The sequence below is a fragment of the Neophocaena asiaeorientalis genome, unplaced genomic scaffold (assembly GCF_003031525.2).
Source record: "Neophocaena asiaeorientalis asiaeorientalis breed wild unplaced genomic scaffold, Neophocaena_asiaeorientalis_V1.1 scaffold521, whole genome shotgun sequence".
In the NCBI taxonomy this organism is placed as follows: Eukaryota; Metazoa; Chordata; class Mammalia; order Artiodactyla; family Phocoenidae; genus Neophocaena; species Neophocaena asiaeorientalis.
Genome location: NW_020174712.1, coordinates 2214161 through 2240751, shown reverse-complemented (window position 1 = coordinate 2240751; position 26591 = coordinate 2214161). Strand labels below are relative to the sequence as shown.

At 43.1% G+C, this 26591-nt stretch overlaps 1 protein-coding gene and 1 long non-coding RNA gene across 12 annotated transcripts in view; one reads left to right on the top strand and one right to left on the bottom strand.

Moving 5' to 3' along the window:
- The window catches only part of LOC112409728 (uncharacterized), a 31116-nt gene extending 5484 nt beyond the window's left edge, over window positions 1-25632 (bottom strand). The window contains exons 1-6 of one of the 10 annotated variants that reach the window (XR_003005206.1): window positions 25335-25632; window positions 22428-22559; window positions 18444-20592; window positions 16048-17103; window positions 9352-9540; window positions 7013-7644 (exon numbers count right to left, since the gene is read on the bottom strand). This is a non-coding gene — a long non-coding RNA (uncharacterized LOC112409728). Of the gene's footprint in view, window positions 1-7012; window positions 9541-16047; window positions 17104-18443; window positions 20593-22427; window positions 22560-24930; window positions 25096-25334 lie in introns of those variants that run through there. The other 9 variants (XR_003005210.1, XR_003005213.1, XR_003005211.1 and 6 more) reach the window with 9 other exon arrangements.
- A 162-nt stretch (window positions 25633-25794) lies between these two features.
- The window catches only part of IRF2 (interferon regulatory factor 2), an 85710-nt gene continuing 84913 nt past the window's right edge, over window positions 25795-26591 (top strand). The window contains exons 1-2 of one of the 2 annotated variants that reach the window (XM_024760007.1): window positions 25795-25975; window positions 26098-26248. The gene's annotated coding sequence lies outside the window, so the exon portion shown is untranslated. The remainder of the gene's footprint in view (window positions 25976-26097; window positions 26249-26591) is intronic. The other variant, XM_024760006.1, reaches the window with a different exon arrangement.

Sequence of the window (26591 nt, the reverse complement as noted above, 5' to 3'; positions counted from 1 at the left end):
GGGCAGGGAGAGTCCCAAGGGAATAGTGAGATAGTCTGAAGGGGATTTTACTTCTCCTTAACTGGTTGGAATCAGGGTAGATTATGCACAGAATTTTGTTACCTATATGAAGTCCTCATAAATCAAGAACGATTTCAACCGCAACACAGTCTCCCAACCTTCTTCATCCCACTGGACACATATAGAGAGTGATGATGATAGAAAATTGTACTTGTGTAAATGTGTGGAGCTGCACGTGGCCACCCCGAGGGATGAGGGACTCAATGTTTTGGCCCTGCCTGTAACCCATGTGCCCAAATACAGTGTCTGGAATGCTGTGTCACGGGCCCTCTCAAACAAGGGTGCTACCAGGAGTAAAACTAGATTAAGTTGTCTTCTCTCTTGGCATCTGTCTCTTATTGGTAGGATAATTTCTCCTCACCCAAAACTGGAGATGCAGGTCACAACCTCCCTTTGCGCTCCACATACAGTGATGGTTTATTGTACAAGGGCTGCAGGTAGGAGAGAATATGCTTCTTTGGTTTGGTGTCTCTCTGTAAAGGGAGGACCGTTGGCTTCTACACTGTTGCTTATTTTGTTCTTGCTTATTTCTACATTTATCATGACTATTGTCTTCTTTCAGCATGATTTATTTAATGGTATAGTACGCTTTGTTCCTTAATGATTAACATCCTAACAGCTGGTCAGGAAGCCAACTTCCAGCATTCAATACATCCTCTCAGTCTTTCTGTATGTACCATAAAAAGCAGAGTCATCCTTATAACGTCTTTTCTAATAATATACTCAAATTTCAGGTCCCATCTCCAAATGTCATAATTTTGCATTGTTAATAGATAGTAACTCACTTGAATGCTACCGTTCTAACAGCAGAGATGTAAGATCAGTATGCATCAGTCTAGTTAGTACATTTTTTTCTTGCTGTTTATTTTATTTTTTGGCCGCAAGGCATGTGGGATTTTAGTTACCCAGCTAGGGATTGAACCCGTGCCCCCTGCACTGGAAGCGTGGAGTCTTAACCACTGGACCGCCAGGGAAATCCCTTGTTTACTTTTTAAATGAAGTATAGATTACATACAGTGAGTGCTAGCACATGTTTTGCACCACCCCTTCAGCAGGTATTTTTGGCATAGCTCTCACGTGTTAGGGCCTCTACTGGACCTGCTTTCTCCTCAGTTTTTGTTTCTCACCTAATCATCTTTATCTCCTCCCTCAGTACTTCTCTGACCCTGTATCTATTTTTTTGCCCATTTTCTTTTAATTTCCTCTTTTATCTTTTCTTCCTTTTCTCTCTTCCGTCCTTGTTTATTCTGTATTTCTCTAAAACATTTCTTTAGATTTCCATAATGTGATACTTTGATTATAATAATTACCCTCATTACTCTTCCCCACATTCACAAGGGGTTGCTGAGCTTCTGATCTATCGAGGCTTATCGTTCCCACCTCGTGACAGGTGAGGAACTTCCTACTTTGCTGGTTCCACATCTGATGGCTGAGGTTACTGGGGGTGGATCTTAGAGGTATTCCTAGTGTCGGCGTCTGGGGTATGGGGATCCCTAGTCAGTGAGGGACTGACTAGTCAGTGGTTTTCCTAAAGACCAAGATGAAAAGGGCAAACCACACTATGAGAACAACAGGGTGGGGAAACTTTAGCGACTGAGATGTAGGTGGGAGGTAGGATGGTAGATCTGGAGAAAGTCTGAGAGCTCATGAGCAAGACACCAAAACAGCTGTTTTTATGATCCCTGTTCTAGTTCCCTGTTGCTGTGTAACAAACCGCCCCAACTTCAGTGGCATCAAACAACAAAAATCAGTCAGTGCTATTACCTCTCAAAATTGTGGGGTTGACTGGGTTTTGGCAGGCGGTTCTCAGTTGGGGTCTCTTATGTGGATGCAGTCAGGTGGGGGCTGGTGCTGGAATCTGGGGTTAACGCTGGCTGTCAGCTAGGACTTCAGCTGCAGCCGTCAGTCAGAACTACATGTGACTTCTTCGTATATCTGGGCTTCTGGACGGCATGGCAGCTGGGCTCTAAAAGCAAGTATTCAAAGAGAAATCCAGGAGGAAACCACTGCCTTTTATGATCTACCCTTAGAAGTCACAAAGTATCACTTCTGCTATACTCTGTTGGTTGAGGTAGTCACAAAGTTCCACCCAGGTTCAAGGGGAAGAGACGCAGACTCCACCTCTCAATGGGAGATGACAAAATCACATTGTCAAAGGAGCATGTGGGAAGGGAGATTCTGTGGGGGCCGTCTTCGGGTGATCCAGTCTGCCACAGGCTGCCCTCTGCCACAGTGACTCACACCCCTTCCCCTCCCCAAGACCCTCAAGGACTGTGACTCTCTCTGTCCTTTCCTTTGATCAGAAAGAGAGAGTTTCTCTTGCACTTTTTCCTGTGTGTGCAACTTAAGCAGTTCTGAGTTCCAGGTTGTCCTGCATCTTTGCCAAGAAATGTGGAAGGAGAAAAACCCAGGACACTCACCATCTTACTGGACCTTCTTGGAGTTTTGATTTCCCTCCCCAATCTACCTGCTATTATTTCCTTTCAGTCTTCATTAGTTGCTTTATGTGTTCTGTCTAGGGTTTATAGATGGAACCAGTGGGAGAGAGACCGTGGAGTCTGCTTACTCCATCTTGACTGGAACCAGATCCAGAAGCCATTTCTTAATTTTAGATTTGCTTGTCATCTGAGAATGAGAAACAATTTTATCTTCAAACTCAGCAAGACCTGTCACCTTTATATTGAAGTGTTTGTTCTTTAGCTTATCTTTACACCCTCTCATTTTAATGTAGGAGTTGGAAGAGGCCAGGTGGCACTGTCAACACTGTGCCTGGACGATTTTGCGGCTAGACCACGTGGTTCATCGGTACAGTTTCTATCTTCCCAGTTACCATGGATGTCAATGTTGCTAAGCTTCCCACCGCTGCATAAAAATGTCTCCTTCATTCCAGATTCCAAGAATATTTTCCTCATGTTTATTTGAGCCTCCACCGACAGACGTTCAAGGCCAGTCCCAAAGCCAGTGCACGTGTCTTAGGTTTTCATTACAGCGTCACTCACTCTGGTTCCAAATTCTGTATCAGTTAAAGTTTGATCAGAGTTGCAAAACCACTTTAAGCAAAGTAAGGAATATATTGTGGGGATTAGAACACACATGATTATGGGAGCTGGTTATGCAGTCTGTGCAATCTGTCCATGCTGAGTCAAGACCTGGGTCTGAGTCAGCGGGATGGACAAGTTTCATGGGGTAGGTTGGGGGGAGCGGGGGAAGGATGCTAAGTGGAGAAGTGAAGATGGCAGGGGCAAATTGGAACCTGTGTGGATGGATGAATGGGAACCCGTGTGTCCCACCTCAGTCTCTCATGCCTCCAATCCTCCAACTTCGGTGATGAAGGCGACCTGCAGAAGAGCTGGTGCGCTTCACTGTGGAGTTACACGCAAACCTAACCAGGATTTGGAGCTGCTGCCCTCCGTCGCCAGGTGAGCCAGCGGAGGCACCGCTGTGCTGGGAGCTGCCGCGGCACCTGACCCCACGTGGACCTTCTGACTTCCTGCAAACACTGCTCCCATCTCACTTCTGCCTTCCAAATGTTGCTCAGGTTTCTGGGATCCATAGTTCCAGCTTAGCTACACTGACATTGTACAAAACCACCACAGTCTCCAAGCTGCTGGCCAGGGATTAGGGGTATAGCCTGAGAATGCACAGGAAGCGTTTGTCTCTCTGTAATGGCAGAGATTGGCCACTTGAGGATGTGTGTGAATCACGTGCAAACAACACATGTAAAGGTAGGAAAGTTCGTATTTATAAACCAGTGATACTACAAAACTAGCAAATAAAAATGAATAAATGTCCAGAATAAATTTTAGTAAAACTATTAAAGTGATGATTAATGCTGTTCCAGCATATACGAAACTGATCATTAAGATGCTGATAGGTTTTCTGCATTAGTCTGCTAGGGCAGCCACAACAAAGTACCACAGACTGGGTGGCTTAAACAACAGAAGTGTATATTCTCACAGTTCTGAGTCTGAGATCCAGGTGTTGGCAGGGTTGGTTTCTTCCAAGGCCTCTCTCCTTGGCTTGCAGACGGCGCCTTCTTGCTTTGTGTTCAGATGGCCATCTCTCTGTGGGTGCACCTGTTGGTGTCTCTGTGTCCTGGTCTCTTATAAAGACACCAGTCATTGGATTAGGGCCCACTCTGATGACTCTAAGTTAATTACTTCTTTGAAGGTCCCATCTCCAAATACAGTCACATTCTGAGGTACTGAGGTTTAGGACTTCAACATATGAATTTGGAGTGGGGGACACAATTCAGCCCATAACATTTTCTGTAGTACAGTAACGTTTGAGCAATACTACATGCTCTGTTTTCTTCTTGGAAATCCACAAAGTCTATTTGTATATGAAAGATTATACAAAGTCCTGAAAAATATCTAGTATTCATCTTTAACACACCCCACCATTTTATACATTTGTCGATAATCCTAAACCATCTTTTGTCTCTTATACATTGGCCAGTAATGTTGAACAATTGCACGGTGATCCTACCTGCCAGCTGGTGGTGGCAGTCAGATAAGGAAATACACGTGAGGCGGAGGAAAGCAAGTACAAACTAGAACGCAGGTTCAACTCTCATCAGAACCTGTGCTGCTCTTTCGGCCCCTCCAAGCCTCAAACTTTGAAGATGCTTGGTGAGTTTCTGTAGATCTACACTGAGAGATCGCTTTGTAAGGGGGCAAAAGGGTTGGCCTTTGCCACATGGAATTGCCTCTTCCGACTGTACCAAGGGGATCTTCCAGACTGCTAGGGACCTGGAGTCTCCTTGCTCACCTGTAGCTGCTGGCCTTTCACCTGGCCCAGCCTCTGCTCACTTCTTTGTTTTCTTGTTCTTTGCAGGTGAGGAAAGGAACAGAGCTGTGGACACCACTGGGGTGTGACAGGCAGCTGGGCAAGGATCCATCCAGGAAGGTGAGGCCAGGTCTCAATGGGTGGGGATGGGTGACAAAGGTTACTGGCTTGCATGGGCAGCTAGTTGTGCAGTGGCGGTGGAAGAAAGAGTCCCTGGCCACAGCCCAGCTCCAGAGGGCCCAGTCAGCCATCTAGCTGTAAATACCACTTGCTCAGGCCTCTCCTGGTCCGTGGCCTACTTTCTGCTTCCTAATCTTACCTAATCTTACCTAGCTCATTTCAGCTAGAGTTCTTTCCCTGGGCCCTGCGTCCCATTCTGAGCAATTCCTGTGGCTCTGGCCTTGCAGGAATTATCTGAGTCAGACCCCAGACTCACTCCACACCTTGGCCAAGGGAGGACCCTCCCCGCTACCTTGGCACCTGCGGAAGCAGATGGTTCTTTCTGTTCTCGTCGTGCTCTCATTGTGAATCATCTCCAGGCATTGCAGGTAGAATTTGTCAGCTTCTAATGTCAGCTAAGCTTTCGAAGTGGTATCTTTGCAGCCTAGTGAGGATGATATGATTTTAACGAAGTGTGCATCTCAACAGCGACTGACCCGGCTGGTTAGCACAGTAATAACAGCTTTTGTTTGAGCAGGGCACGGTGCAAGTTGCTTTACATGCAGCATCTCTACTCCTCACAAGAGAGCCCGTTGTCCCAATTTTACGGAGAAAATGGGCTCCCAGAGAGCAGCTTCTCATGGCTAGAGCGCGTCAGAGCATCAGCTTGGGCCCCTGGCTCCCGACTCCAGGGCCCGGGCCCTCACACGAGCCTTCACAGACATACTGGTTTATGTTAAAACAGCCCTTAGCACAGCATTGTCCTCACTGTCTGTGGAATTACTGCATTTCCCTCTAAATCCCAATTCCGAGTGAGTGCCTCTCCTCCCCCTGCCATAGCCTCTGTCAGAATGCTCCCCTCGGAATTCAGTACACTCAGTTCCATGAAAACCATTCGTACCCCGAGCCCGGTTCGCTGGGTTGCTTTGGGAAATATACTGTTTCCAAATTAAAACTGCCACATAAATGTGAGGGGAGGTATTGGTGCATTTCTCTTCCTGGCTGGTCGCAATCTGTTACGTCTGCACCTTTTCTTTTTTTTTTATTTTAATTAATTTATTGTTTATTTTTGGCTGTGTTGGGTGTTCGTTGCTGCGCATGGGCTTTCTCTAGTTGCGGCGAGCGGGGGTTACTCTTCGTTGCGGTGCACAGGCTTCTCATTGTGGTGGCTTCTCTTGTTGCAGAGCATGGGCTTTAGGCGTGCAGGCTTCAATAGTTGTGCCATAGGGGCTCAGTAGTTGTGGCGCACTGGCCTAGTTGCAGTATGTGGGATCTTCCCAGACCGGGGCTCAAACCCGTGTTCCCTGCATTGGCAGGGGGATTCTTAACCACTGTGCCACCAGGGAAGTCCTGCACCTTTTCTTTTTCAGAATCTCCCTTTCTCATCGCTGCGTCCAGCAACGCCCGCCCTCCATCTCACAGAATGTAGTTGCATTTTAAGCCAACACCCCTTAAAATCTTACACACGTCTTTTCTTTTTATATTTTAAGAACAAAATAATACACTTAAGAACATACCAATTTAACCAAATAGGCTTAATTGTGGGGCTGTCACAGCGGTGTGTATTTGGTAGAATTTCGTGTTCTCGTTTCACCGTATTCAGAGAGGATGAGTGAGAGACTTTATGTTCAAGTCATAATTTACAAGGCAGTTTTACAAATGTTTTCTCACTGGCCCCTTAAGAATCTCTCAGAGGCTTAGACAAGTTGGTATTTCACAGAAGAGGGAGAGTGACTGTCCGTGATCCTGCAGCTGATGTGGAGAGAGAAGGCCTTCTGGTCTAAGAGCTGTGCACTTTGACTCCACCTCACACTAAATTCAGGTCCTTCTTTCTCTTTTTTTATGAACATATATCCCCATATCTCCTCCCTCTTGCGTCTCCCTCCCTCCCTCCCTCCCTATCCCACCCCTCTAGGTGGTCACAAAGCACCAAGCTGATCTCCCTGTGCTATGCGGCTGCTTCCCACTAGCCATCTATTTTACATTTGGTAGTGTATATATGTCCATGCCACTCTCTCACTTCGTCCCAGCTGACCCTTCCCCCTCCCCGTGTCCTCAAGTCCATTCTGTACGTCTGCGTCTTTATTCCTGTCCTGCCCCTAGGTTCCTTTTTATCCACAGGGTGACTGACTTCTCCTGTGGACCAGGGCACTGTGATGAAAGAACACCTCACCCTCCTTCCCCTCTTTACACAGTACGCCAAGAGTTCTGGGCAGTGCCCAACGCTTCGTTGGCTATCGTCTGACAGGGCCGGGGAGGGTCTCTGAAGGCTCCTCTGTTCCCTGGAGCCTGGGAGATGGAGCTCATCACCATCCCTTCCTGCAGCTCCATAGGCTCTACTTTGCAGGTTAGGAGCATCCATTCACACCGACTGCAGGAGGGATCACCAGCTCAGTGCACTTCGGAGCCTGGCCTCCAGAAAGCTTCTCCTTTCCTCGCTGCTGCCAGAAAGGAAAGAAGGAAGCTTCAATCCACCCTCTCTAGCCAGGGATCCTCTTGTAGGTAAGAGATGCGGTCTGATAGTGTATGACCTTCTGCTGGGTTTGCCCATGTTAAGTGAGACCTCATGGAACAAAGCAGCCATGCAAAGAGCTGGAGAAGAACATTCTAGGAAGAGAGAACAGGAACTAGAAAGCCCTGAGGAGAGAATGAACAGGGTGAGTTTTAGAAACGGGAAGGAGACCAGTGTGACGAAAGCGGGGTTCAGCAAACTTTTCTTGCAAAGGGCCAACTAGTAAATATTTTAAGCTTTTAGGCCAGTCAGTCTTGGTTGCAGCTACTCTGCTATTGTAGCACAGAAGCTGCCCTGGACAATACATACACGGATGAGCATGGCTCTGTTCCAATAAAACCGTATTTGTGGACACTTAATTGAATTGCCTATCATTTTCACATGTCACAATATAGTGTTCTTCTTTTGATTTTTTTCCCAACCATTTAAAAATGTAAAAACCATTCTCAGCTCAGGAGCTGTACGAAAACAGGCAGTCGGCTGGGTTTTGCCCGTGTGCTGTCATTTGCTGACCCCAGGGCTAAAGCATGGGGAGCGAGTGGGAGAAAGATTAGTCCCAGACGGCGTGAGAGAGAACGAGGTGGGCGCAGGCCAGACCCCATGCAGGGGTTTTGTAGGCCATGGAAGCGAGAGAGGATTTTATTCTAATTGCTCTGGGGAATGCCTGAGGGGCTTTAGGCAGGAGTGTGACGTGATATATTTTAATAACACTCTGGTGCATCTGAGTCTAGAGTGGACCGCCAGGAGACAAAAGTAGAAGCAGAGATACCAGTAATTTTTAGGAGCCTTCCCCATCAGACCAGGAAGAGATGACAAAATCCTGGAATGGGAACTAGATCCCCAACCTCACAGGGAGTGGCCTACTGGGGGGATAGGTGTTTAAGCAGAGCACCTGCTACATAGCATGTTCTCAGTAAATGTACGTTCCCTACACTTTCCTTCCTTCTTTGGTGATAAAAAGGCTGGAATATGGGTTTGGTCCAAATCTCTCACAACTCTCAGAAAAAGGAGTCATTCTACTAAAAATAAGTCAGATAATATCATGAAAAGTGAGTGGACACACACTTAAGTTTTGTTAATGACTCTGTGATAGGTTATGTGTATATATGTGTGTGTGTGTGTGTGTGTGTGTATTCATATTTTTGTTGAGCCACATGGAATAGCTAAAATTTTCTACTGATTAAGGTTTATCGAGATCACTGGCCTTATTGGTGCTCTGAAAATACATTTAGTTTTAATCTATTTAGTTGTCCTCATTAAAAGTATTAATATGTAAATCAAACCATCATGCTGTATGCCTTAAATTTATATAATGATGTATGTCAATTATTTCTCAATAAAACTGGAAAAAAGAATTAGTATATTGAAAAGGTTTTTAAAAATTATCCTTAAGTACCGAGAGAAAAAAACAAACTTGATCCTTTTGCCAGAATTAACAAAAACCAACCTTTATACACCATTCCATGTTCTCCCAATCTCTTAATCTTACCTGACATTGAATCAGCATAAAAATGTAAGAAACACCAAAGTCACGAATTTGCCTGATATTGGCAAATTATCAACTTGAAAAAGGGGGATGAATCACCCTGGATCCCTTATGGGACCACATAAGACCACGAGGTTGAGATGAGGTGTGATAAAAATCTAACCAACCCAGAATCTGGGCATGAAGTAGACAGTTGTAGGGTTAAAGATCTTAGACCTATTTGATTTTATGTACTTAGAAAGGTAGAGGTGGTTAATCAGTAGTTATTAATATTATATTTACAGCAAAGCATACATACGACCGGAGTTCTTGGCCCAGGACGGCTCTGGGGAGAATCCTTCCTCACCTCTTCCAGTTTCCCGTGGTTCCGAGCATTCCTTGGCTTTTGCAGCTGCATCACTGTAGTCTCGCCTTTGTGCTCACGTGGACTTGTCCTCTGTGGCTGTGTCTTCTTCTCTTCTTTTATAAGGACACTTGTCTTTGGATTGGGGGCCCACCAGGATGGTCCAGAATGATCTCATTTCCAGATCCTTAACTGATGACAAGTCTGCTGTTATCTTTATTTATTTATTTATTTTTTTGCGGTACATGGGCCTCTCACTGTCGTGGCTTCTCCCGTCGCGGAGCACAGGCTCCGGACGCGCAGGCTCAGCGGCCATGGCTCACGGGCCCAGCCGCTCCGCGGCACGTGGGATCTTCCCGGACCAGGGCACGAACCCGTGTCCCCTGCATCGGCAGGCGAACTCTCAACCACTGCGCCACCAGGGGAGCCCCTGTCATCTTTATTTTTGTTCCTTTTTATATAATACCTTTTTCTTCTCTGGCTGCTCTTAAGATTTTTCTCTTTATCATGTGTTTTCAGAAATTCGGTTATGATTTGCCTCACTGTGTTTTATTGTTTGTTTGATTGATTGTCTTGCTTAAGGTTTGTTGAGCTTCTTGCATCTATGGGATTCATCAAACTTGGAAAATATTTGGTCATTATTTCCTCAAAGATTTTTTTCTGGCCTTCCCCCACTCCTGTTTTCTCTTTCTGGGATTTCAGTTAAATATACGTGTGTCAGATTGCTTCGCATTGCCCCAAAGGATCACTCAGTCTTTATTTTCATTTTCTTTCAGTCTTTTTTTTTTAATCTCTGTGCTTCATGGTGGATAGATTGTATTGCTATCACTTCATATTCCCTGGCCTTTTTTGCCTAATCTGCTGCTATTCCTATCCAGTGAATTTTTTTGAAATACACTTTTATTTGAGAAGAGTCTTAGATTTACAGAAAAACTGCAAAGATAGTACAGAGTTCCTGTATACTCCTCACCCAGTTTCCCTTATTGCTAACATTTTACATTATTGTGACACATTTGTTACAGCTAATGAACCAACGTTGGTATATTACTATTAACTAAAGTCCATACTTTATTCAGATTTCCTTAGTTTTTACCTAATGTCCTTTTTCACCTCTAGGATGCCACATTACATGTAGTTATCATGCCTCCTTAGGCTTCGCTAGGTTGTGACAGTTTCTCATACTTTTTTGTTTTGGATGCCTTTGAGAGTTTTGAGGAGGTATTTTGCGGAATGACCCTCAGTGTGGGTTGGTCTGATGTTTTCCTCATGGTTAGACTGAGTGTATTAGTTTTTGTTTTTTTTTTTTTTTTGCTGTGGTAATAAATTACTACAAATTCAGTGGCTTAAACAATACAACACAAATATATTACTTACAATTCTGTAGGTCAGAAGTCCGACATGAGTCTCACTGGGTCAAAATCAAAGTGTCAGAGGGCTGTATTCCTCTCTGGAAGTTCTGGGGGATTGTGTGTCCTTGTCTTAGCTTCTAGAGGCCATCTACAACCCCTTGGCTGGGGGTCCCTTCCTCCTTCTACAAACCGAGCAACTCTCTCTGACCTTCCGTCTCTGACCTACCATCGTCACATCTCTCTCTGTCTCTGGCGACAGGACAGTAAAAGGTCTCCACTTTTAAGGACTCATGTGATTAGACTGGGTTCACCTGGATAATCCAGGGAATCTCTGGATCTCAAGGTCCCTATCCTTAATGTCATCTGCAAAGTCTCTTTTCCCATAAGGTAATATATTCTGGGGTTTAGAATATGGACATTTTGGGAGCCATTATTCTGCCTACCACATTGTAGTTATGGAGTTTTGATACAAAGGCCACTGAGTCATTTTCATTACATCATATTAAGGGTTCATGCTACCAACATGATTTATCACTGATGACGTTAACTTTGATCACTTGGGTGAGGTAGTTTGTCAAGTTTCTCCACTATAAAGTTATCTTTGCCTCTATTTCCATACTATTCTCTTTGGAAGGAATTCACTAGGCGCATCCCACACTTAAGGGATTAGAATTATGCTCTGCCTCCTTGAGGGAGTAGGACCTACATAAAATTATTTGAAATTTTTCTATATGCATTTATTTATTTATTATCATTGATTTTTATTAGTATGGACTCATCAATATTTATTTTATACTTTGAGTTATAATCCAATACTTTTTCTTTCTTCTTTTTTTTTTTTTTGTTCAAACTCTCTCAGCATAGGTCTTTCATTTGGCTCCTTTGTTCCTTTGACATGCCTCCCTCATTTTGTTTTTTTGAGAACTTTCTTGCTTTCTGTATATTCTCTGCCCCAGCTCTAGAATCTCATTTCTCCAAGAAGCCCTGGTTTCTTTTATTGGAGAATGGATTTAGTAACCAAGATCTGGTTCTGGGTTCATCCAGTTAAACTTTCAGATGGTGTACTTTTTATCTTGGAATTTTCATTTATTTCTTTTTGATATCTTCCTTTTCTTTTTCTCATTAGGTTCATATTTTCCTTTAAATATGTGTTCACAATTATAAGATCTTTAAAAAAAATCTTTGTCTTCTACTTCCATCATATCTGGCTTTTATTTGTATCTATTCCTATTGCTTTTTTTTTCTTGATTATGGGTCATGTTTTCTTACTTCTTGGCATGTTTAGTAATTTTTTATTAGATTTTAGACATTGTGTATTTTATGTTGCTGAATGTCTGAATTCTTGTTTGCTTGATTTTTCATTTTTAATGAGTTTTTGGATTTGTTTAGGCAAATAGTTTTACTCGCATTTCAGCTTTATCCCTTCAAGACCTGATTTTAATTTTTCTAAGACATATGGAGAGTAGCCCCACTCCAGCGTTTGTTCAGCCCTACCAGAGAGGCATAAATGGCTTGGCATCTCCATTCTGCCTGTGGGGAATTTGATCATTTCCAAGGTCTGTGTAAGCTCTGGGAATATTTCGTTTACCATGCCCCAATCATTCTTTGTCCAGCCTTTTGGAGTTCTGGTTTCCACGTGCCTAGTCCAGAACTCAGCAAACGCTAGAGGGGACCGTACAAATTTCTGGAGCTCTTTTTCTGTGTAACTACGTCTTTTTGGGAACTCTGCCTCACAACTTCCATCTGTCTAAGCTCCTCTGATGTCTGATCTTTGTTTCCTCAGTTTCTTCCCTGCTTCTATTTGGGTCCCCCCATCCCTGCAGCTGCAGCATGGAAATCACCTCCAACAGAAAGCCCAGGGCTCACTTCATCTGGTTCCCTTTTCTCAAGGATCATTGTCCTGTGCTGCCTGAAAAACTGTTGTTTCATATGTTTTGTCCAGTTTTCTAGTTGTTCACTGCAGGTTGTCAAGTCTAGTCCTTGTTACTCTTTCATGGCCAAACTATTCCTTCCTTTCTTAATTGTGATGATGTCTTGATACAGATCTTCACATCATATCTTCATTTACATATTGGGTTAGACATTGGGGTGTCTTTTAAATTTGGCAAATCATGTCCCTCAAAATTTCCTGAGGAATTTTCTTATGCCTCTACTAATTTCCTGTCCACGGTTATCTCAATTCTCATCTTCTAAAATTTGTACTAGATACTGGATCTCTTGCAGTGAGTACCCATTTGTTATTTTTTTTTCCTATTGTCCATTTCTTTATTATGCTTTATATTGAGATTTACTTGACTTTATCTTCCAGTTATTCTATAGAATTAAAAAAATGTTCCATCATATTTTTAATTTCTAGGAACCCTTTTGTATTCTCTAATTCTTCCTTTTAATATCATTTTTTTTCTTCTTTTGTAGATGTAATATCTTCTCTCACATCTTTAATGACATTAACATTTTTTGACATTTTCTTTCCTGCACCATCTTTGTTTCCTCTGAGTTCTTTGTTCCGTTTTTTTCTTCATCATGGTTATATTAGAGTGTCTCTTGGCCCTTGAGTGTTCACTCTTAAAAGTAAGGCACCAAAAAGCTCACCTGACCAGAAGCTCAGCATACATGTGTTGGTCTTATACACTGGTGGTCTTCACTGAGGCAGATCGGGGGACCAGTTGTTGTTTTTACCGAGGCCCTGCAAATATCACTGTTTACAAGTATTTTCTCTGGGGTAGCACCCTCCAGTCTCCTCTCTTGGAATTTTATTCTGGGTGTTGGTGTTCTGGGTCTGAGCAGTAGAAAAGAAATGGAGATTTCACTCTTCCACACACAGACTCCCTCAATTCTCTTGCTTCAGATGGAATTCCACCTCTGCTCACCTCAGAGTCTGGGGGGAGAAGAGAGGTCAACAAACTGCTTGGGAACTGGGTGGGGGTGGAGAACTGGGGGGATCAATTTAATCCTGCTGCCCCCTGCCCAGTTTTTCCCATTCCTGTGCTTTTCTGGGTTCTGTATGGAAAAAGCAGCTCACTTCTCAACTCCCTTTGCAGCCACTAAGGTTCGACCTTCCTTCTCTCTGCTTAGTCTTTGATATTCATCTTTCCAAATTCTCTCTCCATGTACTGTGGGCACAGACATCTCCTAGTTTCCGAATGATGGATATGCATATCTGTTACCTGTTTTCCTTGATGTTTCTTGGTGAATTTTGAGAGAAGGTGGTTGGGTGGGTATATCTTTACTCTGTCATTCTGAAACCAGATCTCCCACATTTTTGTAGCAGAAAACAGCACTCTTATAATTCCTTTATTTTTGTTTCATTAAAGCCTAAACTTGGAGATAAATTAAATTTTAATCTAATCTGAGCTTTATACTGGCTAACAGGAAGAAATGAAGTATATAGAAAAAGGGTTAGAGGTCATCAAACATCTAGATAAAATACTAGCTTAGTGCACAGGTGTTTTGCCTACGTGACCACAAGCTAAACATCTGAGCATTAGGTTTTTTCTTCTTCAGTTTTCACCAGCTGTCTGGTATCATGGAATCATCATAGCCATGTAATTAAAGTAACTTGTGAGCGGAATGCTGATTTAACAAATAACTTGAGGCTACTCTTCTGTACATGCTGAACGTGGCCATGGACAGATCCGGTACATTACATCAGCCCGTCCGCTGATACACGCCCTAACCTAAGAGCGTCCAAGGAATTCACATCTGCAGGCACTCATCTGGTGACTGTCACCTTTCGCTTTCATTCCATGGAATCAGTTAAAGTATCCCAAGGAAATAGTTCTCAGCCTATAGTTTTAGAGGCCAAAGAGCTGCCTTAGCGATCTTCTTAAATGCACATGTTTCTTCCACATGTTGGATGTAGGAGTCTTTCTGCCCCCATATCCACTTTTTAACTGAAAAAACTAGTTTCCTAACTATACCAATATATTTAATGTATAATTCAACAAAATCCCTTCGGCCTAAACACAGAACTGGCGTGGACTGTAGGACCAGATGAATTTGTTAGATGGGTGTTCTGTGTGGGATGAGAGGACGTTTTAAAGTCTGAAAGCTTCTGTGAAGGATTTTTAAAGCTGGCTATTAAGTATATACACACACACACACAAATCTATTTTTAATTTCTCATTTATTTATTTATTGTGTGAGCATTTTATTTATTTTTATTTTAATTTTTTTTATTGGCGTATAGTTGTTTTAATCGCTAATTTATTTTTAACCTATTCTTTAAGGTACAGCTCAAATCCCACTACCTGTAGGAAGCCTGAGCCGTTCTTCGGTATCCTTACTATGCTTCGTTGTTTACCATGTGGAATCATTTATTTTTGTGGTTGACTGATGAAGGTGTCATGCTGATGTAATGGACACCTATCACTTGGTGAATAATCCTCAGAATAGGTACAGAGAAAACTGGACTAAGGTCCCTACTTCTCCTGAGGCCACTGAACTGATATCATGGACATACAAGTAATGTTGAACAGAAACGCACACAGCACCTTCTCAAAGTGTATTCAGTGGGCCAGACTCCAGCAGCTGCTTGCTTCCCTCCAGTGAATGCATCCAGCCTGCCTGGAGGGGAAGCCGTGTTGGTTCTGTAAGATGCTGTAGGGGAATTCATCAGGGTGAAGCAGAGAACCCTTAACAAGAGCAGGGCTCAGGCTGGCATGAGAGCAACAGCCTTTATTCCCCCAGCTTTACACTTCAGGAAACTCCTCCTTACCTTTCAGGTAGCAGATATACACAGAAAGGGCCACAACGGGCCTTTCCCATAGGGAAAGCAGGAGACTTTTATAGGGAAGTGAAATGCCAGCCTGCTTAAAAGTGTCTCCATCGTGGGTCTATTAGGTGGCTCTGGGTTAAAGCACTCTTACCAGAAGGGCCCTGAAGTGACATAAACATAGTGGACACTCAAGAAGAGTCTATTGGGCTTCCCTGGTGGCGCAGTGGTTGGGAGTCCGCCTGCCGACGCAGGGGACGCGGGTTTGTGCCCCGGTCTGGGAAGATCCCACATGCCGCGGAGCGGCTGGGCCCGTGAGCCATGGCCGCGGAGCCCGCGCGTCCGGAGCCTGTGCTCCGCAGCGGGAGAGGCCACAGCAGTGAGAGGCAGGCGTACCGCAAAAAAAAAAAGAAAAGAAAAGTCTATTGATAATTATCAAGGGCAGTTTCTCTCTCTTTTTCTCTCCTTCTCTCTCTCTGACACACATATAATACCAAGCAAAACAGAAATCAGAAATCAAAGTGATTTTAATCTTTCTCTTTAGTCTGCTCTGTATTTCCAAATTTTCATTTGTTTTAAAATTAGCATCTTCTTCCTCAGTACAAAAATAAATAAAGAAAAAAATTAGTAGCTCACCTGTCCTTAAGGTGACCATTATTAACAGCTTCATATCTACACCTTTATCCTTTCGAATTCAAACTTTTTTGGGGGTGTCCACTGTTGTCTTTGCAAAAAGGAGATCAAAATAGGAAACTTTCTTTCCATCTTGATCTTCATTCTTTATAATACATCCTGGTCCCCTGTCCAGAACAACAGATATTCTTAATTTGTTCTTTTTTATTGGTGCATAACATCCCACAGAATGGATCAACCCCAGTTGATTCAATCATTCAGTTATCAACATTCAAGTTCTTTCTGATTTTGTCACTACAGAGAAGTCTGTATTGCTCTAATATTCTTCTATAATCATGTATTATTTATATTAGAAAATATCATTTAGACTATAAAAATAGAGAGATAATTACTATAAAGTCAAGAAACAGATGCTGAATGAACAGATAAATGAATGTATTAAAATGTTACCTGGGAGTGGGGCCACATGCCATTTCTATTTTGAAATAATCATCTTTGCACTGTGGGCCCTGACTCCGAACGTGGACTGCAAATGCCTCAAGATCAGGAAGCAGGCCTCTTTCTTCCTCATCGCCTCCAAACTGCTGAGCACGGTCCTGCGGAGGGTGGGCAGCCGCAGGCCCACATAACGCACTGAGCCCTCATAGTGTCTTTTGAAAACAGCTGTCTAGATTTCAGAATGCAAGTTTCCCATGTGTACGATGTTATAGAATGGTGTATTCCCGGGCCAGCCCACAAACTCCTATTTTAACCCATAATGAAGGAAAACTATATACTTTTACCATCATGGTTTCTTATTATTTCTGTGGGAAAAATGTTCTGAATTGAGTTTCTGCATGCAGAGAATCCTCCTCTACTGTGTGTGTGTGTGTGTGTGTGTGTGTGTGTGTGTGTGTGTGTGTGTGTGTGAGAGAGAGAGAGAGACAGAGACAGAGAGAGAGACAGAGACAGAGACAGAGACATCCTACCCTTTACTGCCTTCAAATGAGTTGTTTTCTCTCCCTTCTGCCAATCCTGTTATATGTGGAAGTTGAGCAAGTAAAATAGGAAATATGATGACTAAATGTGGAAGTGCCAGAAAGAAGAAAGGCAAAAAAAGAAAATATTTAACATAAAATTTTGATAATTTGCTTAGCGTCTTCATTCATGTTTGAGATCTAAGAATTTGAATTTGATTGCTAAGAATATAGTAATATTCTTGCATACAAATGAAATGAAACTACAAGTAGAAGAGATTCTTTAGTTGTTACAGATTTCTCCTAAGTCAAACTTTTTCAAACGGCATATTTAAAACATGATGTGAATCAAAGCAAAAGCTTATTTAAATATTAATAATGATTATGGAATGTATCACTTATTAATAGCCATTGATCTGGACACACGTTTCAGGCGGACTCCCAACCACTGCGCCACCAGGGAAGCCCCGTTTGTTTGTTTTTATATTTTCCTTTGGAGAGTCCTGTTTGGAGGGTCATTAAAAATGAATATTTTGATAAAATTAAAGACTGGGAGAAACTATATAGCATTTGTAGGAAAAAATTATCTTCTACACAGAGATTTAAAAATTCTTATAAGAATGTAGTGTAAAATATAAGATGTATTAACCAGTGCTTTGTTTTTTGAAGTCCCATGGATAAAACTAGCTAAAACTTACAAGTCAGGCTTCCCTGGTGGTGCAGTGGTTAAGAATCCGCTTGCCAATGCAGGGGACACAGGTTCAAGCCCTGGTCTGGGAAGATCCCACGTGCCATGAGCAACTAAGCCCATGCCCCACAACTACTGAGCCTGTGCTCTAGAACCCGCGAGCCACAACTACTGAAGCCCGCACACCTAGAGGCTGTGCTCTGCAACAAGAGAAGCCACCGCGATGAGAAGCCCACGCACTGCAACGAGGACCCAACGCAGCCAAAAATAAAATAAATTAATTTTTAAAAAAGCTTACAAGTCCTTTACATAAAAATCATAAGCATATCAAGAAATAATTTTCTGAAATCACCTATAAAAATATATTAAAATGTTTACATTAATAAAAGGAAAATCTATTCTTAAAAATGTTAATTTTTCAAAAGGAAAAAAATCACCCATAGTTCCATCTCTCAAAGACAACCACTATTAATGTTTTGATGTAGTTCCTTTTCACCTTACTTATATGAACATCTGTAGGGTGACCTTACTGTACATATAAAACTTTGTTTTCCTTTTACCCTCAATGGAACATAAATTTCCTGCTATCTTACTTAAGTTCATCATAAGGAGAAATACCAGTAAGAGTGTATATGTGGTAAAATATTTGTAAGCATTGTGGAAGATGACAGGGCTAGGGTAGTGTTCCTCTAATTTCTCAATGAGGGAAAAGGCTTGGTCAAAAGTGTCATATAAACATGACATCAACCACATACATTGTGAAACGAGTCGTCATGAATCTGTTGGTTCTGCATCCCTGAAAAGATGAAAAGTTCTCATCAAGGTAGGAAATAAAAACAAGGAAATATGGAGACAACCTGAGCAACTCAAGTGAGGGTGAACCTACAATGTTGGCCCCTTCGCAGAGGCTGGCTCCGCCCAGCCACCCAGCGTGAACTCACCCATCAACCCTCCCTTGGGCGTCTGTTCCTGGGTCTGCATATTTCTTTCTCTCCTTCAGTCTTAAGGGTCTTCACTTATGGTTTGTCGTGTTTTCTTTCTTATCTCCAGTTATAGGAAAATGAAGCAAAACTAACTGCCAGTAGTATTGGTAGCTTTTTTCCATTTTTTTTTTAAAGCGACAGAACCTTTTCCCCAAATGAAATCTTACGCAGAACCTCAATATGTAAAACAGGAAAGAAAGTGATATTTTTTTTTGGTTGTCCGGAAAGAAGTGGTGCTAAAAACCCAGCATCCACAGCTGGACATTGACAAAATATATGGTGGGCTGTTTAAACCAACATTTGCTTTCAAATTACAAAACACCCAAGGCAAATCGTGAAGTTTTACTTACGCCGATTGTTCTGCCAACAAAAATTCAGTTTTGTGGAAACTATTTATTACACACAAGGGGTTTCTGATGGAAAAGAAATTTGAAAATTTTTAGAAATCAAAAAAAGAAATACATTTGAAACCATTAAATTTTGGAATGAATGTTGATTTTGTGGTGACACAATCTCTGAAAATTATCATCATTCACTCAAAACAGGAAAATAGCATGTGCCCGGAATCCACAGTTGAATATATCTTCTTTTTTTTTTAAGGGAAGTTTTTATGGGGATAGGGTAAAAAGAATGAAGTAAAAATTTACTTCTTTTATTTGTGGAGATGAAAATCAGACAGAAAGTTAAAGGGAAAGAAATACCTTAGGAATGCCAAAAAGAAATGAAAAAGAAGATTAAACTGTTTCAAAATATCCCCAATGCATTGTTTCCTCAACAAATTCATCATGTAATGAACTGAGAGGTCAGTGCAAGAACAGTTACAAATTCTTCTGAGAAATACACAAATTAAGAAATCCTTGCATTTCATTGATGTTGAGGAGACAGTTGGGAAATTTATAGCGTGACCTTTTAAGACCACAGAACCCTTCAAAATCTTCCCATTGATCTTGGAATAAAATCCAAAGTCCTTGATCTGGCCTCTGCCCACCTGCCTGTGTCCTTCTTACCTTCATTCAGAACTCTTAAGTCACATTCACCTTCTTTTGGTTTCCAGAATATGCCAGACCCTTTTGCTTTTCATGGCCTTTGTGTTCAGTCTTTCCTCTGGCTTGGGGCTTCATCACACGATGGATATCAGTTACGTGTTGAAGTGTGTCCCCCTCAAAATTCATATATTGAAATCCTAATCCCCCAATACCTCAGATTGTCTTTGCAGATGTAATGAATTAAGATGAGATCATATTGGAGTATGGTGGGCCCCTAATCCAATAAGACTAGTGTCCCTATAAAATGGGGAAATTTGGATACAGACACACATCCAGGGAGAACACCACATGAAGATGAAGGGAGAGATGGAGTGATGCTGCTACAAGCCAAAGAATGCCCAGGATTGCTGGCCAACACCAGAAGCCAGGAGGCAAGGAACAGATCCTTCCCCCATAACCCTCAGAAGGAGCCAACCCTGTGGACACCTTGATCTTGGACTTCCAGCTTCCAGAACTGTGAGGCAATGCGTTTCTGTTACTTCCACCACCTGGCTTGTGGTACTGTGTTATGGCAGCCCCAGGAAACGAATACAGTCTCCTCTCCTCCAAGTTTTGGCTTAAATGTCATTTTCTCCTTGAGAAACCTTCCTTGACCACCTAGATCCCCCAGTATTTTCTATCCAAAGTCGTGTTTGTTTCCCTCAGAACACGGATACAAATCTGTAACTATTTTCTTGGTTTGTTTGTCTGTCTGTTGACATCACCCCCACTAGAATGTAAGCTCCAGGAGAGCAGGGGTTGGTCTTGCCTTGTTCTTACCTGAGGAGCACGGCTAGGAAATGTCTTGGAGTTGCATCTCAGGAGAAGGAGGCAGCGCCGAGAGGTGTACGTGTGAATTGTCGTGCACCTTTTGGATGTAGTGGAGATGAAACTTTCTGAGGAAGTAGGAGTATTTAAAAATACTGTCAGTCCTTTGTTTTCTGACTCTTCTGTCTTTCTGGTTGGCAAACTTCCAAACATTTTCCAGTAGGATAAGGTGTGTTATTCAAAATGCTCAGAAGTTTTGGGACAAAGAGAACAGACTGAACATCATCAAGGTTCACATGCTGTGAATGAGGAGCTTATAGGGAAATGGTGGAAGCTGTAACAAAAATTCTTCAAATATTCGGATTCAGTGAATTATGTGGTTTGCTGAATTTATGTTACAAACTGGAAATTTATTTAAATTTTTATTTTATTTAATTTATTTATTTTTGGCTGCATTGGGTCTTCATTGCTGTGCACGGGCTTTCTCTAGTTGTGGCGAGCAGGGGCTACTCTTCATTGCAGTTCGCGGGCTTCTCATTGCACTGGCTTCTCTTGTTGTGGAGCACAGGCTCTAGATGAGCAGGCTTCAGTAGTTGTGGCAGGCGGGCTCAGTAGTTGTGGCTCGTAGGCTCTAGAGCGCAGGCTCAGTAGTTGTGGTGCACAGGCTTAGTTGCTCCGGGGCACGTGGGATCTTCCCGGACCAGGGCTTGAACCTGTGTCCCCTGCACTGGCAGGTGGATTCTTAACCACTGCGCCACCAGCAAAGTCCCTAAAATATTTTTAATACTTGAAACTATTATAGTAATTTTTTCTAAAGAACTTCAAGGCAAGGCTATAGGCACTTTTTCCTTCTGACTTTAAAAGCACTACTTCATAGTTTATTACCTTAGAGAAATAATGAATATTTCAAATCCATTTGGGATGAGACAGAGAAATTATAGCAAAAAATTTTTTTTGAAGTTTTCAAAGTTGAAAGCCTTCCTTTTGGACGAGAAAAATTCACTCCTCTCTCTCTCCCTCTCTGCCCCTATACACACACACACACACACACACACACACACACACACACAAACATCTTGGCACTTTTAAAGAGTATTTCTTCCCTTACATCATCAGAAGAACAGGACAAAATTAATATTTGTTACTAAGGATTGGGCAATATATTGCTCAATTTAAATTCATTATTTTCAGAGAATAATTGCAACACAATGCACCTCATTTTAGAGTTTCTAGCAAAATGGAAGAAACTGTTACATGAGGTAATAGATAAGAATTTCTCCAACTTGATGCCTATGGTCCCTGAACTTTGATTGATGGCTTTTTCAACATCTTTGCAGTTCTACTGTTTCAACTGCAATCTAATGTGGCTGTATATTTATTCAGTGTGGACTTCACAATGATATTCTTTGCTTTATATTGGCCAACTGCTCTGGCAAGTGTGGAACACTCATTTTCCATGATTTTATAACCTCTGCTAAATTATAGCAGCATGGAAGAGAGCCTTGGTGGCCAGGACCGAAGTGGTACCAGAGATACTGTGGGGAAAATTAGGGCATCAACTGACAGACTGATGAGGGGGGCACTGATTTAATCACAGCTATAAATACTTAACCCTTTAGTGAGCACGCCACCATATTCTACATTCATAACTTTAATATACAGTTGTAAAGACTGCGATTATAGATGGAGGTGATGTCCGAGTCATTACTAGGATGATACAATGGAAATTAACATTCCAATTTACTAGACTGTAAGAAAACTTCTTGAAAGGCAGAGATTTTCATTTGTTTTGTTCATGAGAAAAGTTCTTGGGCATTCAATAAATGATTATTACCTGACTCAATAAATGATTCAATAAATTATTATTACTTGACTCAATAAAGGATTATTGCTTGAATAACTTTATCAAACTATTCTCATTTATCAGAAAAATAAATTAAAAACCCATTTGAGAGGGGCTAACCTTGAATGTATCTTTAAGCTTCAATCATGGAGAGGTCAATTGCTGCATGGCCAAGTAACCTGTCCTTTCTCGACTCCCTTGAAAAGAAATGAGTTCTGATGCATCCAGGTAGACGGTCCTAGGATGTCCATCCTGCAGGTGAAACATAAACATGCCTCACTCAGGAGCTCACTCTAGTTTCAATATACTACACTGCTCAAACAACATCTGTTGCTTTAGACAAGGTGTTTGGTCAGATTTCTTTGGTATGGCCAAGGCCATTTTTTCCAGAAACTTTCAAAAAGGTTATATTTTGCTATACTGATCCGTTTTCCACAGAGATTTATGACTGTATGCATCTCATCAAAGGGCTAAAATATTTCTTGATGATGTATATCAATACACAGTGGATTTGGGCGTCAGATTTACATGTCTTCCAGCACATAAGAACCGAATGAAATTCAGTCTATGTTTTATGAGTTTAGGGGCCTGGAAATTGGAAACGATACCCATGCCCAGGGAGCTCCAGGGGCTCAGGAAAGGTGGGAGTTGGTGATGCCTCCCAGTTCCCTGGCTGGTTAATGAAGTGACAAATACAAGGTGGTGGGGAAAGATGTTATAAGTTTAGTTTTGGACATAACTAATTTGTTGTACCCGAGGAACATCTAGAATAAATGCATCCAGAGCTTAGAAATTATAGATTATGGAGTTATCACCAAATAGTGATTATCTGAAGCTTTGGATGTGGGTGAAAGCACTCAAAGAGAAAGCATGTAGAATGAGAAAATAGGAGGGGTGAGGACAGAATGTCTAGAAACACCATAATTTAGGAGGCTGGCAGCAGAAGGGGAGCCAGCCAAGAAATCAAACAGGAGAAGGTTGTCACATAGGCATCAGGCAGTATGATGGGAATTATTAAATGATACAGAGACACTGAGCAGATGAGGACTGGAAATGGCCCTTGAGAAAAATTACTAGAGGGACTTCCCTGGCGGTCCAGTGGGTAAGACTCCGTGCTTCCACTGCAGGAGGCACAGGTTCGATTCCTGGTCAGGGAACTAAGAGCCCTGCATGCTGCGTGGTGAAGCCAAAAAAAAAAAAAAAAAAAATTACTAGAAGGAAACACATAAAAATATCATCAGGTCTATTCCTTACTGGTAAGATCGCAGGTGTCATATTTTCTTTTCAACTTTTCTGTACTTCCTGCATTCTGCACAATAGATATCGATTACATTTATATTAAAAATACTCTATGATAAAGTCTAAAATATTTTTTGAGAACCCAGGGCAAGGAACTATTAATTCCCAAGTAGTCAAGTGCCTCTGTGCTGGACACCATGCTAAGGATAAAACAACGAACAAGAGGATGGCTCTGTTGTTTTACCAAAAGGAATGGAAGCTGGGTTGACAAGGGAGGGGTGTAGAGCTCGTGGGGCACAGTAGCAAGAGATGGGGCTGGAAAGGAAGTTTGGTGCCAGATTATAATGGGCTTTTTATGTCTTGTCAAATAATATGGACTTTATTCTGAAGGCTGTGGGGAGATTTTTGAGGGGTGGAGTTTGGGTTGCAATCGTGCTTCACCTGAAGTTGATTTTCTGCTTAACCCGGCTGTTAACCTGAATGAGCCCTAGTTCAGAAGCCCAGTTCTGAGGCCACTGCCATAGCTGAATAAAGGCGATGCAAAGGGGATGGAGGAGGGGCCAGGCCCAGAGAGATTTGGGATCAGCATCAACAGGTCAGTAGGTTACTACCGATTGGATGTGTGTTGGGGGGAAGGAAAACATTAAGGAATACTGGGTTTTTAATTTGGGCCCATGGGTGGTAAAGAGGGACAACTGTCCTACAGAGTTTGTATACAGTTACTCTAATCACCTATAATAGTCATTGCTTTACGAAATAAGAAAGTGGCTGGCTGGGTCAAATAGTATTCTATGAGGGGATAAGAAATAATGGTGCATGGGAAATCTATTTTTGAGACCACGGCCACAAAACAGAAGCGTAAACCCTCAGCTGTCTCCTCACCAAAAGCATTGAGATACTTTTCTTTTTCCAGTCCATAGAACTGAATACTTCTGTGACAAAGAGGGTGTTGGAGCTATGTTTTTAGAAAAGTGTTTACATATATGTAGCTCTGGCCTCTCAGGAAGGGACTTTCTGTGTCGGGGAGAGAAGTTTGGGAGAAGGCCAATGAAACTGCATGTGGGGGAAGAAACAGGTATAACCAGGTGAGAATCTATACTTTAAAACAAGGGACCCCAAAAACGGCAGGTCCCAAGTGAACTGTATTAGTTTGAGCTAACACACCTTGAAGGTGACAGGTGCTGCCCCCGTATTCTTGCATTCTCTCACTCATCCCCATTTCAAGGCATTGAATACTGAGGCGTTAGGTTAAGCAACTTGACTGGGGATGCCCAGCTAGTAAGTTAAAGAGGCCAGATTTGAACCTAGCTGCATGTACTACAGTATAAAACCCCTCTCCTGGACCAGCCACATTAAGACATCTTTCAGGAAAATTAGCTCTCACCCTTGCCCATCTCATCCTGCAGGGAGGGAACTTCTGTGGCACACTCAGTCTGGAAGGACGCTGCTGGTGACTTACTAGGGGAAGGCCTTCCTTTTCGCCCCCAGACGGAGCTCCAGGCGGTGTCCCTGATGACAGCTGCCCTTCAAATGGTTACACGCTCAGCTACTGATAAGGGTTCAAATAAAGTTAAGGATGCGTTATTGGCCCAGTTACTGCTCTAGTATCTAAGTAATGCTCTCTCGTCAGTTAATCGCTCCTTGTATTTCTTGGAAGTGGGCAGTGTTACAAAGTGAATTTTTATTCACTCAGAAAACAGGCTCTAAACACGGCTGACACCTGCCCCACCAACTGCATGGCAAGAGCTTTGCCTCCCCGACACGCCCTCCTCCTCCCTCCTTCCCTACCTTCAGGTGACCCTTAGGATGGAGAGTCAGGTAGGTACCTGCGGTCCCCTCCTACCGCCGCCAGCTTACGGCCGGAACCCAAGCTCGCGCCCAGTACCCCACCCCCCGGACCCCCACTCGAGTGTGAGCGCCCGGGTGTGCGAGCAGCAGACTCACGCGCAGCCGCTTGTTGCTCCAGCTGCCGCGACGTGGGTAAGTGAAAATGAAATTGACTTTTCTGAGAAATGATGAAAGCGGCGCTGCCTGCCAATGAACAGCGGCGGCGAACTTCCGCACCTCCAGGCCGGGCAGCTCGCGCCCTCCCTCCGCCTCCACCTCCCAGTTGCACAAGCTTGAAACAAACACTGGGGAGGAAGGGCGGAGGGAGGAGGGCGGAGGGGGGAGCGAGCGAGGGACGGAGGGAGGGAGGGAGCGAGGCACCGGGAGGGCGGGGGGTGGGGGGATTTCCAGCCTCAGCGCTTCGCAGTTTCCTCTCCTTGTTTTGCTTTCGATCTGGACTGTTCTCAGGCAAGCCGGGGAGTAACTTTTAGTTTTGTTCCTGCGATTATTCAACTGACGGGCTTTCATTTCCATTTCACACATCCTAGCAACACTTAAGCCTTGCGGAATTGTATTGATAGCGTGAAAAAGCACACTGAGAGGTAACATTTTTCAAATAATAGTTGTGACTGTGCGTGTGTGTTTTTCTCGAGGGCATGTTTATGAGGACTGGAGGGGATATGTGTGTGCGCGCGTCCTGATGGTTTGACACGATGTTTTGCAGACGGAAAATGCTGAGGTTCATAAATATTAATACTGATTTTTGGAGGAACAGTCGGCGCTGTTATGGATCATCTGATTTTAGGGGAAGCAGGTTCTGCTGCTGTTGCTGCTGCTACTGGGGCTGCTGAGGCTGCGAGGAGGAGGAGGAGGAGGTTGGTGGAGGTTTAATTTCACTTTTGGATTTGCAGATGCGGAGAGGTGGCTCCATGGACACAGACCTGCTCTGTGTGATTCTGCGCCCCAGGTGGTGTGTGGGGGGTGCAGGTCCGCTAGAGTCGGGCCTCCTTTTCAAACAAAATTCTCGCGTGCATGTGTGTGCGTGTGTATGTTTACGGAGGCCGTCGCCACCAGGTCCGAAGGAGGGGAGCGGGTCCTTCTCCTTGCCCGCTGGCGGTGCCTCTCTCCAGGCAGCCTCTGGCGTAAATAGGCAGGAACCCGCAGTCCACCCTCAGCCTGCGCCCCGCGCCCGGGCCGGGAGAGGCGCCTCCCGCCGCG